Source organism: Gossypium raimondii, chromosome 8 (assembly GCF_025698545.1).
Source record: "Gossypium raimondii isolate GPD5lz chromosome 8, ASM2569854v1, whole genome shotgun sequence".
Lineage (NCBI taxonomy): Eukaryota > Viridiplantae > Streptophyta > Magnoliopsida > Malvales > Malvaceae > Gossypium > Gossypium raimondii.
This window is the reverse complement of record NC_068572.1, coordinates 4,885,643-4,902,063: the sequence shown is the minus strand read 5'-3', so window position 1 is coordinate 4,902,063 and position 16,421 is coordinate 4,885,643. Positions and strand designations below refer to the sequence as shown.

Sequence of the window (16,421 nt, the reverse complement as noted above, 5' to 3'; positions counted from 1 at the left end):
CTATTACACCTCTATTCCATTCAACCAAACACAATAATACTATTACGCCTCTATTCCATTACATTCAACCAAACCATTGATTTGCTATTACACCTCTAATCCATTACACCTCTATTCTATTACGCCTCTATTCCAATACAGCGAACCAAACGTGCCGTAATAATCTACAAACACTAGTGGTTCATCCAAAACTAACTAGCAGTTTATTTGCAAACTTTTTATTTGAAAATATTGGTGGTTACCCACAATTTTTACTAGCAGTTCATTTGCAATTACTAGTGGTTTGTCCATAATATAGACTATAGGAATGGATGAGTATTGTGGAACTCTTGCTGTGAAGTGTAGCAAAGTATGAGTAGAAACTTGTTCTATTAAATATGAATTACATTGACATACATAAGCATACTCAAATAAACTGTTAAATTATGTTTTGTTACACAATTGTGATTGATCTGAGAATTGTTATTTTGTATGCTTGGTCTACTATTTTGCATTGGTTTTCTTGTAATTGGACTCAAATTGAGCTTCTTAACCCTCTTAATTTTCATCTTTTCAGATAACCCACAATTTTAAGACACAAATTCGACATTCAAAGGGCTCGTCTCGGTTTGTTTTTTTATAAAAGTATTTTAGGCTTATTATTTAGGAACTGTAATGTTTTATTTAAATAGTGGCATGAGATTTTTAATTTAGGGTTTATTTGGTATGCATGTCATTTAAATTGATTTTAGGATGTCGAAACATGGAATTTGAGTTAATTTTGAATGCAAACCAGATTTTTAATTAAAACTATGTTGAATTTCACTTTTCCGTTGCATTATTATGTAAATGAGATTTGAAAAACATATAAAATTAGAAATCAACTTTTACAAAGTAATCATTAAAATTAACCAGTTTTTGAAAGAAATTATACATTTTGGAAACACACTTAAGTTTTTCTACTAAGGTAAGCAAATGCTTTAAAAAGATTGTTCTATAAACTCCAATAGTTTTACTAGGCCATTTCGGTGGCTTATGTAACCTTCAGAATCTGACCGTAACGTCTAGGTCGGGTTAGAGAGGTTACAAATAATATGTCATGAATCCTGAACTTAATAAAAGAACTTTTAGCATTAAGGTGTATGCAATTTTATTTACATGAATTTTAGGAAGAATGAAAAAGAGGGATGTATTTATAATGGGTGTAAACAAAAATGACCATTTAACTCAATAAAACCTACATATACACAGAAAATACTAGCCCCTAATGACCATTTAATGAGGCATTTATTTATATTAACAGATAATATTTATACATAACAATTAAATATGTGTTATTATAAACCTTTTAAAACATAAGAAATATTTTAATGTGAGGTTGATAATGTTTTTATATTTAATTTTAAATAATGTATAATTATCGCATGGGTTTCATTAATAAATCCTTAACATTATTAAATATTAATAATGTGCATATAAAATAATTTTAATATATTAAAATATTAGATAATTGATGTGAGGAGATCATTCTTATTTTAAAATTATTTCAGTTTTGTTTATTTTATATTACAAAAGTTGTTTTAAAAGATAAAAGAATTATTTTATTTTAAAATTATTTTTGTTGGGATAATTATTAAGATAACTTATTATATTTTATTTAAAAATATGTGCAATAAGTGAAATGAAATAATGTTTTTTCATTTTACTTATTAATAATATGTGGTAAGCCCATTGAAAAGAAATATTAAAATGATTTTATTTATCTTATAGAAAATATTTTTTCCATTTTAATCTAATATTTTTTCATTATTTTCAATATAATGTTTTAATTTATTGAATGAAGAAATAATTATAATCAACCGAATAAACAACGATTTATGGATAAAATTAAAATTAAAAATAAATATTTACAATTTTAATATAACAAATATATAAGAAATAACCTATGGGAAATTATTGATAATATTATTTAAATGATAATATATTAATATTCGATGAATTTTTATATTATTTTAATACTAATATTTTAAAATTAATTAACATTAATATAATTATTCTAAATCAAATTAAATATCTTTAAAAATATTTTATAATTATATTAAAATTTGAATATACACAATTAACCTGTACGTCACATTCAAATATAAATTAGTTTCACAGTATACAACTTAAAAGGTTTGGAGGAAAAATCCAAGCCGCCACTATGCCTAATATGAAATATAACAGATAAAGTAGATAAATTTTAATGAAATGTCGTTATTACTTATTAGAGGACAAAGAAAATACTCTCTTAATTCCAATAAGTGATGGATATGATAATATAAAAATAAATAGTTAGAAAATTTTAATTTATGTTAAATTTGTCATGCATAATTTATTCAATAAGATATAAAAAAATAACGGTTAAATTACTAAAATCTTAACCGTATAAAAACATGAAATAATATAAAATTACCTTAATTTAATATAAAGGAGGGTGGAGAAAGTTACTCTAGCCATATGTTTGTACCAAACTTATCTTTTAATAATTCCAAAGATGCTAATTCAAGTTGTAAAATTAGAGTTAGACTTAATCTCTGCCCCGTTATTAGTTTTTTTGGGCCCCAGATAAAACAATAACATAGAGTTTTAGGCTCTTTAAATGTTAAAGAAAAAAATTTTAGGTCCCTTAAAAGTTAGTAAAAGAAAATTTTTGAATCCTTAAAAGCCAAAAAGAAAAATTTTTGGGCCCTTTAAAAGTTGGTAAAAACTTTTTTTCTTTTACCTTTAAAAGTTCCAAAAAAAAAGTTTAGGCCCCTTAAAAAAACTAGAAAACAATATTTTGAACCCCTTAAACCCTGAGTGGCCGCACCTCCAAACGACCTACAGGGCCGAGTCGTCTTAGTCTTAATCTTAATCTTAATTTATTTAGATTCATGCCAATTGAATTTTAATTTTATTGATATGAGCATTATTGTCAATACAGGAGAACATGAGTTCGAGTGTGCTGAAGCGCATTATCCTCCTATTTATGGGTTGAGGAGGGATATGAGTAGTTCTAGGTTTTGTATAAAAAAGAACAGATGTGATCAGAATTTATAATATATTATTTTTAAGATCCGTACATTTTTTTTACTTTTATTGTACATTAATTGGTAATTTGGTATGCCTCAGATATCAAATTTAAAAGAAATTTTTGATAGTAATTAAAAAAGAAGAAGAAGAAAAAGAAGACTTGTTTTGTCTTACTTTCCTGGAATGAAGCCCAAATAATATAAAAGTGAAGTTGTCATTAAACCTTAATCGTATGGTGGGGGTTAGTCCACATTTCACAGCTCACCTAACCTTAATTTGAAAGAGTCTACAAATTTTGATTATCGGAGTTGACTTGAAATATAGACCCATTACCATCTATAAATACAATATGCATTTCAATATTTCCCCCTAACTCCGAGCCCTCCTTTTGATACAGGAACCAACCAGAAGCCGACCGACGCTGATCTAATCGAAGATGGGGAAAGTAAATGAATGGGGCATTTTGGACTTCCTCGTGTTCCTCATGTTGCTGGTTATTATTTTCACCGTCCTGGCCATCGTCTTAACAAACACGAAGCGGCCACCACCACCGCAGCGACCTGCGGGCGTGGAGCGGCCACCACCACGGCAGCGAGCTGCACGCGCGGCGCAGTGAGCTGGCTGAGAAGTAATCAAGGTCCTTCATCTTCCCTTGTCACTTGCTTGATGATATTTGTTTTTGTATTGTAATCGTACCACTCTATATTTATTACAAACTATTGTGTAAGTTTTAGTAATGAAAGACCATATAATCTTGACTTTAAATAATGGACATGGATTATTTAAGAGTGATAAAATCTTTGAGGCGACTGTTTCTACTCAGGGATGGAGTATTAGATTTTGATTCCTAATCTTTGCTTAATAATTTTTAAGCCCCTTTCTTCAAAATGAAAATTTTGTAATTTTGTTACAATTTTTAGATTGTTTTTATTTTGAGTCACCTAAGCGTTAAATCTCTAATGACTGTTAACCATGCACGTCACATCATGTTTATATTTTTATTTTAGTCACCCAAAAAATATTTTTTAAAACAATGATTGGGGTAAAAAAAAGATAAAGGATCAAAGTGAAAAAGCAGTAAAAGTTAAAATAATACACAAAATTTTCAAATTGTATTTGCTTATCCCATTGTCAAAATTTTTTTTTAATATTTCAATTGTATTTGCTTATCCATTGGTAATGTCAACTGATTTGTTGCTATAATATTGAAATTAATTAAATTAATCTCTTGAAGTTTAAATTTTTATTTTTGTTTTAAATTATCCTTAAAATTAACTCAAATAATTAATTAAATTAATTAATTATAAAGATTTTTCTTTGTTTTTAGCTTAGCATAGAAGATTTAAGTTCATATAATCAAAAGAAATTTGTGTTTCATCAACAATTATTAAGGATGAGTTATTTGAGTTTATTTTAATTTGGAAACATAAAATAAAATTTAAAATTTTAGAAAGAGATTATTTTAATTAATTTTAATATTATAGTAACAAATCAAACAATTTTCAATAATTTATTTTGATATTTTGAAATTTAAAATTCTAGTATTGAAAAAAAAGAAAGAAATTTAGAATTTTTCGTAATGGGGTAAACAAATACAATTTAACAATTTCTGTCACATCCTAAAAATTGGGTTAGAAGAATTGGGTTTGTGATTGATGGATTGAATTTAACCCTGAATACGCGTGATTGTTAAAATGTGTTAATATATGTTTTAATATAACTAAGCATGATTTGAATGATCTATGTATGATGTACGACATGTTAGAATAGGAAAATTGGCATGAAAACACGAAATAGTATGTATAGGTGTCAATATGTCATATGTAAGTTGGGCATGTTTTATTATCTTTGCAATTGAGTCCTAATTTTTATGCTATGCAATTGAAGCCCTTAAATGCTATGAAATGACTTGAAAATTTGCATGATTAAGTCTTATTTGGATAATTCCATAATTTTACTCTTGATTTTACCAAAAAGGTTTTACTAAAATATTTTACTAAAATTATGATTTAGCCCTTAAACTTTGCTTTAAATAATTAATTAAAATATTAAAATAATATAATCAAGTTTTGTTTTATTAATTAATCTAAAACGAAACTTGATTACGAGATTTAATTTGAAAATAGTGTGTTTTAGTTGAGTTAGGACCTAATTGGAAAATGGGTAAAATAAATTAAAATATTAATAATAAGACCTGATTATGAGTATTAATTATTATATATAAACTAAAGTGAAATGTGTTAAAAACTATAAAATTAAATAAGTTAATAAAAATTGAGTAAATGTATAAGCTAATAAAGAATATGTAAGTTGAGCCCGAAATAAATATATATAATTAAGTGACTAAAATAAATAAGAAATAAGACATAGGTTGAATGGTTAAGTAATAGTGTATCCATCTTAGAAGTCATAGGTTTAAACCGTTTTAGTTCAATTGACATCGGTACTGTTGTCAGTGTTAAAAAATGTGAGTTCAAGCGCATTGAAACGAGTTTATTCTCCTATTTAAAGGTCGGGGAAGGATTATATTTAATTTTAAACATATATAAAAAAGATTATTTTCTAAAATTAAATCCACGTATTTTAGGGAAAAAAGTATAAAACAAAGGTAATGCCTATGCAGTAATATCGAAACCACCTTAACAAACATTAATAAAAGCAAAATAAATTAATTTGTGGTAAAGTAATTAATAAATTCAAAAATAAAATAGATTAGATTATCAAATAATTTCAAGAAAAATTTAATAATAATTCTTTTTATATTTTACTTTAATATTCACTAATATAATATTAAAATAAATAAAATGATTATTTTATAAAAGTAAACTTATCTTTTCTTTTATGATATATGTATTTTTATTTTTCAAGATTATTTCATTAACTAGAAATTGTAATTTAATTTATTAATTTTAATATTTATAAGTTAAATTATTGTTAACTATTCTAATAAAATATTTGATATAATTTTTTATTAATTGTTTTTACAAATCATTAAAATTAATATGTTTTAAAGTGATAAAATTTAATTTAAAAATAAAATTGTTTCAAAATTTAATAAAATTTAAAGCTTAGTAATAAAATTAAATCACATTAGAGTTTGAATAAAAATTTACTCATGTTTTTAAAATATAATGGTAAATATCCACGAAAGTAAAGTATAGCGACAAATTTTAATATTCATCACCTATGATGGTAAATTTACACTTTAACCATAAAAATTTATATATGAAATATAAAATTAATAAATAAATAACTAAAACTTGCAATTTAAAACTAAAGTAATATCATTTTTTCCTTTAAAATTTTCAGTCAATTGAAACATGATAATTTAAATACAAAGTAATTTAATATCAAATTTATTATTTATTATATAAATTCATTTAATAAAATTAATCATAATTTTTATTTATAAGTACATAAATCTTTTTATCAAGTAATCTTTTAACCAATTATTTTAGTAAAAATAAAATTATTATTTATAAATGTGATAAATCTTAGAAAAACAAAAAAAAAGTATATTTAAAAATGATATTTACTAGTCAATTGATTTTTAGCTGGATTGGCATCAATATTGTTACCAATGTAGGAGGACGTGGGTTCAACTACGTAGAACCACATTATCCTCCTATCTAAGAGTTGACGAGGGACTATGAATAATTCTAGGTATTATATAAAAAAAAGAGATATGATCGAATCTAATATGAGAAAAGGTATTTACTAATATAACGAGGAATAAAAGCTATATTGATATGTACAAAAATTCTCAAAACTACTTTTATACAGATTATAGACATTTAAAACTTTTTTTATCAAACAAAATATTATTTAAAATTATTAAATTACATTATTATTTAAAATCTTATTTTAAAAATATCATTATTAAATATTTTTTATACTTAAATATCAAAACATATATTTATGTGATATTTATATGTTATAAAAAATTTATATTAAAATTTATATTCAAATAATCATACTCTTTCATATTCATCCTCCAAATATATATATAAATTTGTAACACCCCAAATTTTGAATGTTTATTTGTAAGATTTTACAATAATTAAGTTTCTGTATCTATGGTTAAATGTTTTGCTTATGTGTTCGTGGTCAGGAATTCAAGTCGTATTTTAGAAGTTTTGCTAGTTAACTATCAATCATTGCTCTTAAATCGTTAACTTAAATTTAACTCTGTGTAACTCTATGACAAGAATGACCATGTTGGTTCAATGGTTAAGCTTCTGTATTCTGTTTAGCTCTGTGTTCGGGTTTTAGCGTATACATTAAGAAATATTTTTGCTAACTGTCGGAAAACTTATTGGAGGTTAAAACAAATTTTAAAACGTTCTTCTTCTTTACTACTCTAAGTTCTTTCTTTTTCTTTATCTTCTTCATTTTTTTTATATCTCTTGGGCGTTTCTGTTATCGATTGCTGGACTTCTTCTTCTGATCTGATGTTCGGGTCGAGTAAGTACGTTTCTGTGATATCAACTGAAAGTTAACTGTGTAATTCTGTTAGAAGTTCTAAGAAACGACGAGTTCGTGTCGTTGAGATAGTTTTGCGCTAATAGATCAATTCTCTTAGTTAAATTTTTTTGGTTTCCTTATTTTAGAAGTAGGTGTTGGAAGTAGCGAATCTCGGCAAGTCAATTCGAGTAATTGTTGTTGATCTTTCGGTAAGTGTTGAATTCGTTGAAGGTTGTGTCAAAACTTTCGACATAAGTGTTCTACATCTAATTGTGCATTATTGTCAATAAATTTGGTTGATTGAGTTATTGGATGATCGTTTTAGGCTTCGGAGATCCTTTACGTTGTTCCTACTACAAAACCACTTCAAGTGCGTACCAAAAACCTAAGTTTTTGTGAATTTCAAATGTCAAAAAATATGAATGTCGATGCCACACGGCGTGTGACAGGCCGTGTGTTCGGTCATGTAACACACTGTTCACCAAATATGAGCCACACGGGCAAGGGACACGGGTGTGTGTCCAGGCCATGTGTAGTCATGTTAGTGCAGAGTTCACACGAGCCAAAGACATGGGCGTGTGTCTAGGCCATGTTACTCACTGAGTACAACATAATGAACACACGAGTTAGGGACAAAGGCGTGTGCCCAGGTCGTGTAACCTACTATCGTTTTTGGATACCACATGAACTAGAGACACAGGCGTGTTCAAGTAGTGTGACTCATTATTTACGACTTAGGACCACATGAGAAGATGACACAGGCATGTACCGAGCCGTGTGAGACACACGAGTGGGCACACTGGCGTGTGTCGATTCGTGTAAGACGCACGAGTGGGCACACGAGCAAGTGTCAGGCTGTGTGGTCTGTGGAGAAAACTCTAAATCTTGTCTCTGAGGCCGTAAGCGCTGTCTAACACGAACATTGGCCTTCCACAATGTATTTATGATCTGAATTAGATTGTATGAGTGTTATTTGATGTTTTGAGACAGAGGTGTTGATTATATATGTATGCGTATTGTGAAGATTGTCAATGATATTGATCTGTATCACTTAATTATGAATTGAGTCTGAATAACTGAGCATATGTTCTTGATATCTGTAACTTGCATTGCATGGGATGGGAATTTTGTAAAGGAGGAAGTGATCTGTTCTGATTCGATGGCTAAAGCCACGATTATACGTGAATTTGGTATTTTATCACATTTTGATCTGACAGCTAGTCTGCACCTCATTAAACGTGTCAGATTGACACTTCCGATATGTAGAGTTTGATGGGTATTAAATGCCTTTAATGGTGTGTTTGGACGATCGAAAATGGTGTGTAGCTGTGGGGGTAGGAATAATTGCATCTGTTCCTAATTTGTATCGTATATGAACCGGAATTGTTCTAATGCATAACTGATACATTGAATTTGCACTGACTATCCTCTGATTCTAATTGACATATGAGATTCAACAATTTACTATTGTGATTGTGCTTTTAGATGAACCTATTACGATTATATGCTAAGTTTTCAACTCATTTTGTTATTGACTGAATTTCAGGTAACTCGCAGTCTTGATCTGGTCAGAATGGCGGGAGCTCAATCAACTCGCTTTATCACCCTTTATTATTATTATCAGTAATTATAGCATTCTCTAGTAATATGACTTTAAGGTTATTGGGCTATTGGCTAACCTTTACAGCCATTATAATTTGTCGAATGGTTTCTTTGATTGTGTTATAAAAATGGGTTTCTCTAGTAATGTCAATATAACTCTTCGGACTTGGTCTGAATGTTCAGGTTGAGTTTGGGGTGTTACAAAGCTTATACTGTCATTCAAGAATATTTATAACAAATAAAAAGTAGGGTAAACTACTTAGTTGATCACCAACTTTTTGAGCACTTTCATTTTGGTTATTCAAATAAAAATACTTGCAAGTTGATCATTGTCATTAGAGAATTTTTTCCATTTGTCACTCAAACGTTAAATCCCTAAAGGTGCCCAACTATACACACATCATTTTTTACCATTTTTTTAACCCCACTTCCACTCTTCATCATCTTCTTCCCCTCCACACCACCCATGCTGCTGCCATTCTTCTTCTTTCTTTGCTCTTTGCTTCCAGCCACCGCACCATCTATTTTTTTTTTTTTTAAATCTATCTTTTATGGTTCTTGTTACGTTGTGTCGAAATTCAGAGACTGCCCTGTGTTGTCATTGTTGACCTTGATCCTCTCTTTTGAAGTTCAGTTGTAATATCATACTTTTTTTCCATATATCCAATGGGAAAAAGAAGTCATTGGTTTTTGGTGTTTGTGATCTGAATTTTTCTAGGTCTGTTTATTTTTCTTTTTTTAACATATAGTTTGATTTTGGATCAATTGTTGGTTTTCTTCATATTAATGGATAAACAACAGCTGAGCTCTTTTTTAGCAATTAAAGTGAAGTCTTGGTTTTTTGGATAAAGAACGTTCATTAGTATTGTTGTTGAATATTTTTGCTGATTTGGGTTGCCTTGTTTTTGATACTGGGTTTTTTATTTAATTTCCATATCTTACTACAATCCTTAGAAATTGGATTTTTTTTTCTCTTTATTGAACAAGTTGGAAACTTTAAAGCAAAGGAAAAATAAGAAGGGTGAAAGTAGGGGTAGTGTGGTGTGGAGGGAAAGAAGATAAACAGTATTATGGGATAAAAAAATGGTCAAAAATGATGTGACGCGATGCAATTATAGATTTAACAATTAAGTGACTAAAATAAAAGCTTTTCTAACGATAATGATCAAATTGCAAATATTTTTATTTGGGTGACCATAATAAAAGGGCCCAAAAATTTGGGTCACCAACTAAAAAAGTACAATGACAAAAAGAATCTTTGCTGTTTAGTATCATCTCCTTAGCATGCAAGGATATATATACATGTATCCAACAAAGGTGTGCTCATTTCTTTTCAAATTTTCCCATTATTTTGAAAGGTCCTTTAAGAATCATGCCCCATAATTATGTCCGGATATACATCAGATACCATCGTTAGACATGAGCATCTGATATGAATGCTGGACATGAGCAATGCAAAAAAACAGAAACTAAGAGTCTAAAAAACATAGAAAAAATGCTTTATTAACGTATCAAATTTTATATAAAACATATAATACCAAAAACTCGATTGTAACACAGGAAAGTGACACAAGGACGACACACGGCACAAATGCATAAATTGCTAATTCTGCCTAAACAGAAATAAGCAGCAGGGAAATCTGTAATATCAAGTGATAAAAAGGCATGGAGAAGATTTAAGACATACAGGGAAGTGGAAATCATTCTTCAATTCCTCATTGCAAATGAACAAAGTATATAAAACATCAAGTTGAAAGTACAGTCAGAGGCTAACCTGATATAACGGCTCTCTGCTTCGATTTATTTGGAAGAGAGCGGTAGATAGGAGTTCATACACTGTTTGCTACAAAAGCTTATTCCAGATTATATTTGACAGTAAATAAAGACAAGAGAGGCATAAAATAGTGGTCCGATTGTGTGGTAAGGCAGATTTGTTGACAACCCTTGCTTCTGAGAAATATAACTTTGCACAATTGACTATAATATACTGAGATCTATCAACAGAAAATATATCAAGGATGGTGAAATCACATCGGCAAGAAAATGAAAAATGGCTCTAGCATTTTGCATCGATTTGAGTGACAAACCTCACAATCCTGTCTCGTGCTTGAAAGCTGAAAATCTGAAAGGGGAACAGGATAGGCCAATGTAGCCAGTAAAGACCCAATAGAACACGGAGCAACTGGTGTATCAATGAGAAACGCCGCTATGGACTAAATCTCATTGTTCCCACCGGATGATCAAATTTGCATGTGGACCCAAACTTGCAGTGCCCGTTCTGCAAGTAGAAAGCACAAGGCTGCACCCCCTGTTTACAGGAAATAAAAAAAATCAAATTAAAATATTTTCTAAAAAAATGAGAAAAGTTGCAAGGGACAAAAACCTGGATGCAATTTAAGAAGCAAAATGTAATGTGTCAAAAACATCATTCCCAGTATTATAGAGTAGAGTTACTAAAGCACAAGATGGTACATAATTGCTATTATAGTAGAATAACAAGATATATGATCACTAAAGTCTTGATCGATCTGAAATTCAAGGGATGCAATAGCTATAACCAGAACTAGCAAATGTTAATGCAGAATAGCATTGTTATTGCTTTACATCCATTAAAACGCTACAATTTGACTCAATAAGTATATAATCATGCTAGAATTGTTTTCAGGAAAATAGCATAACTCAAGAAGAGCTATAAACATAAAACGTCTTTCAGGACTAGATAACAAACATCACCTGCAAAAGTGAATGACCGAAGCATATGTTACTAAAACTATAAATTACAAGTTGATGAATTACTATCACTCCATAGTCCATACTTGATCAGCCCTAGCTAACCAAGACTCACATTACGAGCATTGTAAATGAAAAAGTGGGTAAAAACCATTTAACCACACCCTCACATAGCATAATGTGTCTCATCATGACAAGTTGAAGAGAGTGGTTGTGAGGGTGCCCAATCAAAGGCAGCACTAGATTAGGAAGCATTGGATTAAGAACCTTAGTATGTAAAGCTAAGGCAGCTATTAACTCAACCGCAAGTCTATCTAGCCAAAAACATGAGTGGAATTAAAAATAAGAGTAATAAAACCTTAACTATGTGTAGTTTAAAGCATAGGGAACCTTGATGGTGTTAAGTTGCCTAGCTTCTCCAATTGAAAAAAAAAAAAAAGAATGCTATTCTCCACCATAAATTGGTGGAATCTTCCTAATCATCTCTTCTGACAACAAGAATATTAGAAACCCTGAGACTATATTACTCAGACTCTGGGATGAGTGTCAGATATGGCTATGCGTCTAGCATGGATATGCTCAATATTTTTCCAATATATTTGGAGGATTTTATCCCTTTACAATATCCAACTATGTGTAGGAAATGAGTGTTGGACACAACACTTCAAGGAAAATGAATAGTCAAATTAACATAGCCTTGAGAATCCCTAACAAAAATGCTCCATCATAGACCTTCTCTAGAGACCAAATATAATATCATCAATCATCAAACTTACCAACAATTGTAAATAATAGTCATTTCTCCTACTACACTGCTCTGAACACGATATTCATTATGAAGCTTTGACCAACCTAAACCATCTAGAAAGAAATAATTTGATTCCTAAGTTTTGAGGCCAGCATAAACCTTCAACAATAGATTATTGACAGGATGTAAGAAATATAGAAGTCGATAGTGCATGAAGAAATCTCAAATCCATTAAAGATGACCATTACTGAAGCCTCTCAATCCTACACTAAATGAAGCACACCTAGTCTATATTTTAGTGGGGTAGAAGTTCCTCTTAAAGAAAATTGTAAAATTAATTAAGAGGGGCTAGGGCTGAAGGGCCGTCTCTTTATTTCCTCCCCAAGGAACAAAAACTTCTAACTGCATAGCAGATAATAGGGAAGTTTGGACTAACAGGACAATCAAAGATAATACAGGTACTTAAAACATATTAGCCTAACCAAACCCAATTTATGACGCAAGATCTTTAAGTCATGATCTCTTAAAAGCCCACTCTAAATGAGTAATTATCATAACAGAAGAAAACAATATAATAAGAAGTAATGAGAATGTTCATACTGGACGTAAAGGAAGTCCCATTGGGCTGAGGACGCAATTTGTTTGTGGCACAACCCTGTCTCTAGGATGATGATACCTACAAGATGATCCAAATTTACAGTCCCCAGTCCTCAAATAGTATTGGCATTCAGGTTCACCAGGTCTCTCTGGAAATGTATGTTCCTTCTGGTTACTGCTTGAAAGGCCAGTAGAAGAGGGCAATGAGGAATAAGGACCTGCAAGTGAAGGTGTTGAAGAAGATAGGTGCGTTAGTCCATAGAGAGAAGTTGCTCCAACAGCAGGTTGTGCACCAGGAGAGAGCACTGGGCTTACAGGTGCCTGCACCAAGTAAGCCAAAAAAGATTCAGGAATCGCATATAGTCTTGATATATCTTTTAATGCAACTGTGCTGATCACCCTACCAAGTAGTGACTCCAACCCGGAATAGGAACCACTCCTGGGGAAAACAGTACAGGACCATAAGCCCCCCCTTGAACGTATGAACCAGGTAAAGGTGGAGGCCTTGCCACTCTCACATTGGTAGATGCCCCCCCATACTGTTCAGGTACAGGGACTGAAGGAGACTGCACCGGCTGATAAAATTGAGGTGCAGATGCTGACATTGATGTTCCAGATGGTTGAGGATGATGGAATTTACAAGTAATACCAAATTTGCACTGCCCCGTTTTCAAATAGTAGGAGCATTCTTTCTCACCCTGATAATGTATGTGCATCAAATTGATGCCTAGTTGTTTTAAGAATCCTAAAAACATATGAATAACAGCTGAGGAAAAAGCAAGAAAAGAGTATACAAACCGGCCGTAATGGGTATCCATGCATGTTCAATGAAACATGGCTAAAGGATCCACCTCCATCTTTTGGATGATGGAACTTACAGGATGCACCAAATTTACAGGTTCCGGTTTTTAAATAAAACTGCACGTGCAAAAAGAGAAAAAGGAAAAGAAACAAGTTAAAAAGAGAGGTGTTTGCAGCTTTAATTAGCAGAGTTGACTCACAGGAAAACAATTTTGCATTTTTCAATAAACTAATTTACTCTTCTACCTGACATACAGGTTCCCCTGGTCGTTCAGGGTACTCCCCTGTTGCTCTTACTGCAGCCTCAACCTAAATGGCATTAGAACCAAATAAAAATAAGGGGTTCAACTCTTGAAAAAAACTTAAAGCTGAAAACGAGGTAATTCCTGCCTCAGTTTAAAACAACAGGCTAGATGACCAAAGTAAATTCTCTTACATAGTCCAATTCTATCAAGAACTATCCTCAATTCATTTTTAACTATATATGAAGGTAGCAAATAACTTATTTGAATCATGTTATTCTATTTCCTTTGCAATAAACAAAGAACACGTGAGTTTCAACTTTTAATTTGAGGTAGGTCCAAGAAAAACAATTCCAAGGTAGACTTTACTTGCTTCTCTTACCACATAATAAAAAAAGAAATCTTTTGCTCAAAATATACTGAAATAACATCTACCAACTTGCTTGGCATCTGATAGTTTGGTATGAAATAGAGTGTAAGACATGAGCCAACAGAATGACCAGTGTTAGGGAAGTCGGTAAAGAAACACAGACTTAAGTTGCAAGTCACTCATCATTTAAACTCGGAACAGAGGATGTCAAGCATAACTTCTAAATTGTAGTTTCCTGTTTCTATTTAAAGGGAAACAATGCATTAAAAAAGGCATTTGCATAAAAGCCCCTTCACATGATAAGCAACAAATATATATTATATAAATGAAATTATCAGGAAAACATAATCAGTAATGATTGTTATACCCATAAGGACTCTAAGGATATTTTAGTAACTACCTGCTACTTATATGCCTTCTGTACAAGGTGATAGCCTCCATAAAGGCAAGCAAGGGTGACTCTCTACATTTTCCTCTTGTTTTATGTACATGCTCCCTCAAATTATGGAGTAATGACCGATTTGAGCTCCATACTACGTGCCAGAGCACCAACTCCAGCACACCCCGACCATTTTAGTTTTGCAGGTTTCCTCACCAAAAGATTACAACCAATTTGGTCATGACAATAATAACTACCATATAAGAGTTTTCTTTCGATGTTGCTTCAGTTATGCACTATTATTATCAAAATGTACCATGATTAAACCACATTGTTCACTTCCATTGTTCTTAATACTAAGTTCATTTAGTTACACCCCATTGTCACCAGTGAAAGTAAAATTCTCAGACAATTATTCAATAACATTTCAATGCTGAACCAAAAATTGCATACAAAACTAAATAAACTAATGATTGAAAATTTTACCGCGGCACGGTTGCGGGGATGATTGTAACGGCAACTATTACCGTAACCACAAAACCCCGTTCGCATGTAGTAAACACAATCAGTCACCCCGAGCCGTTCCGGGTACGATTCGACGCCCCTCACCGACAATTGCCACCTCGATTCTGTACCACAACAAAGAAACATGAATAAAACCCTAATTCACTCTCCGCATTATTAATCGAAAAAAACCCTAAAACAAGCTTTACCAGAGAAACATCATCACAATGCGAGTAGAAAGAGGAAAAGAAAAAATCCATACACATTGAAATGAACGGAAAAAAAATACCTTCCAGTCCTGTTTCGGGCCCAGCGGGGCTCCATTCGGGTTGATAACCGGATTGAGACCCATTACGAGTCGGGTTACGACCGTACAACTCCATCGAAACGGGATTTGATTGTGTGGGTGGGGGGCGAGGGTGGTCCGTAGAACAATAATAACCTTACCGACTTCGCCGGAAAAAAAATCAAACAAAAAAAGAAAATGGAAGGTTCAACGGAGATAAATGGAATGTTCTAGAAAGATCGAAAAGAGCTCAATCGAGAGCTGAAATTTGCTAAGAAGAAGAAGAAGAAGAAGAAAGAAAAGAGATTCCTTTTCACTATGTGTGAGCTTTGCTTCTTTCGCTCTCTAAAAATACCGTACGGTTTGATTTTCGGAGGGTTTTTTTTTTTTTAATTTTAGCCTTGTTTGATTATTTTATTTATATATTATTTATTATTTATTTCGTACCCGCCAAATAAAGCGCACCTGCAAAAATTGGTAAACATTTTCGGAACAGTGGCTCGGACATTTAAAAACAAAAAGGTAAATTCCCATGAATGGTCCCTGATTTATATTAATCTTTCTACTATAATTTTATCATTTCTAAATGTTTTGTTGTTCAAAATGTAGTTTTTGTGTGAATTCCTTCTAGTAATTTGACATTGGATCAATTTTTTCTTAAATAT

At 31.2% G+C, this 16,421-nt stretch overlaps 1 long non-coding RNA gene and 1 pseudogene across 1 annotated transcript; one reads left to right on the top strand and one right to left on the bottom strand.

Moving 5' to 3' along the window:
* Positions 1-3,251: 3,251 nt before the first annotated feature.
* Positions 3,252-9,373, top strand: LOC128043090 (uncharacterized). Its single transcript, XR_008198745.1, has 2 exons — positions 3,252-3,670; positions 9,044-9,373. It is a non-coding gene; the product is annotated as an uncharacterized LOC128043090 (long non-coding RNA).
* A 1,416-nt stretch (positions 9,374-10,789) lies between these two features.
* Positions 10,790-16,149, bottom strand: LOC105790452 (zinc finger CCCH domain-containing protein 32-like; annotated as a pseudogene).
* Between the last annotated feature and the right edge of the window lie 272 nt (positions 16,150-16,421).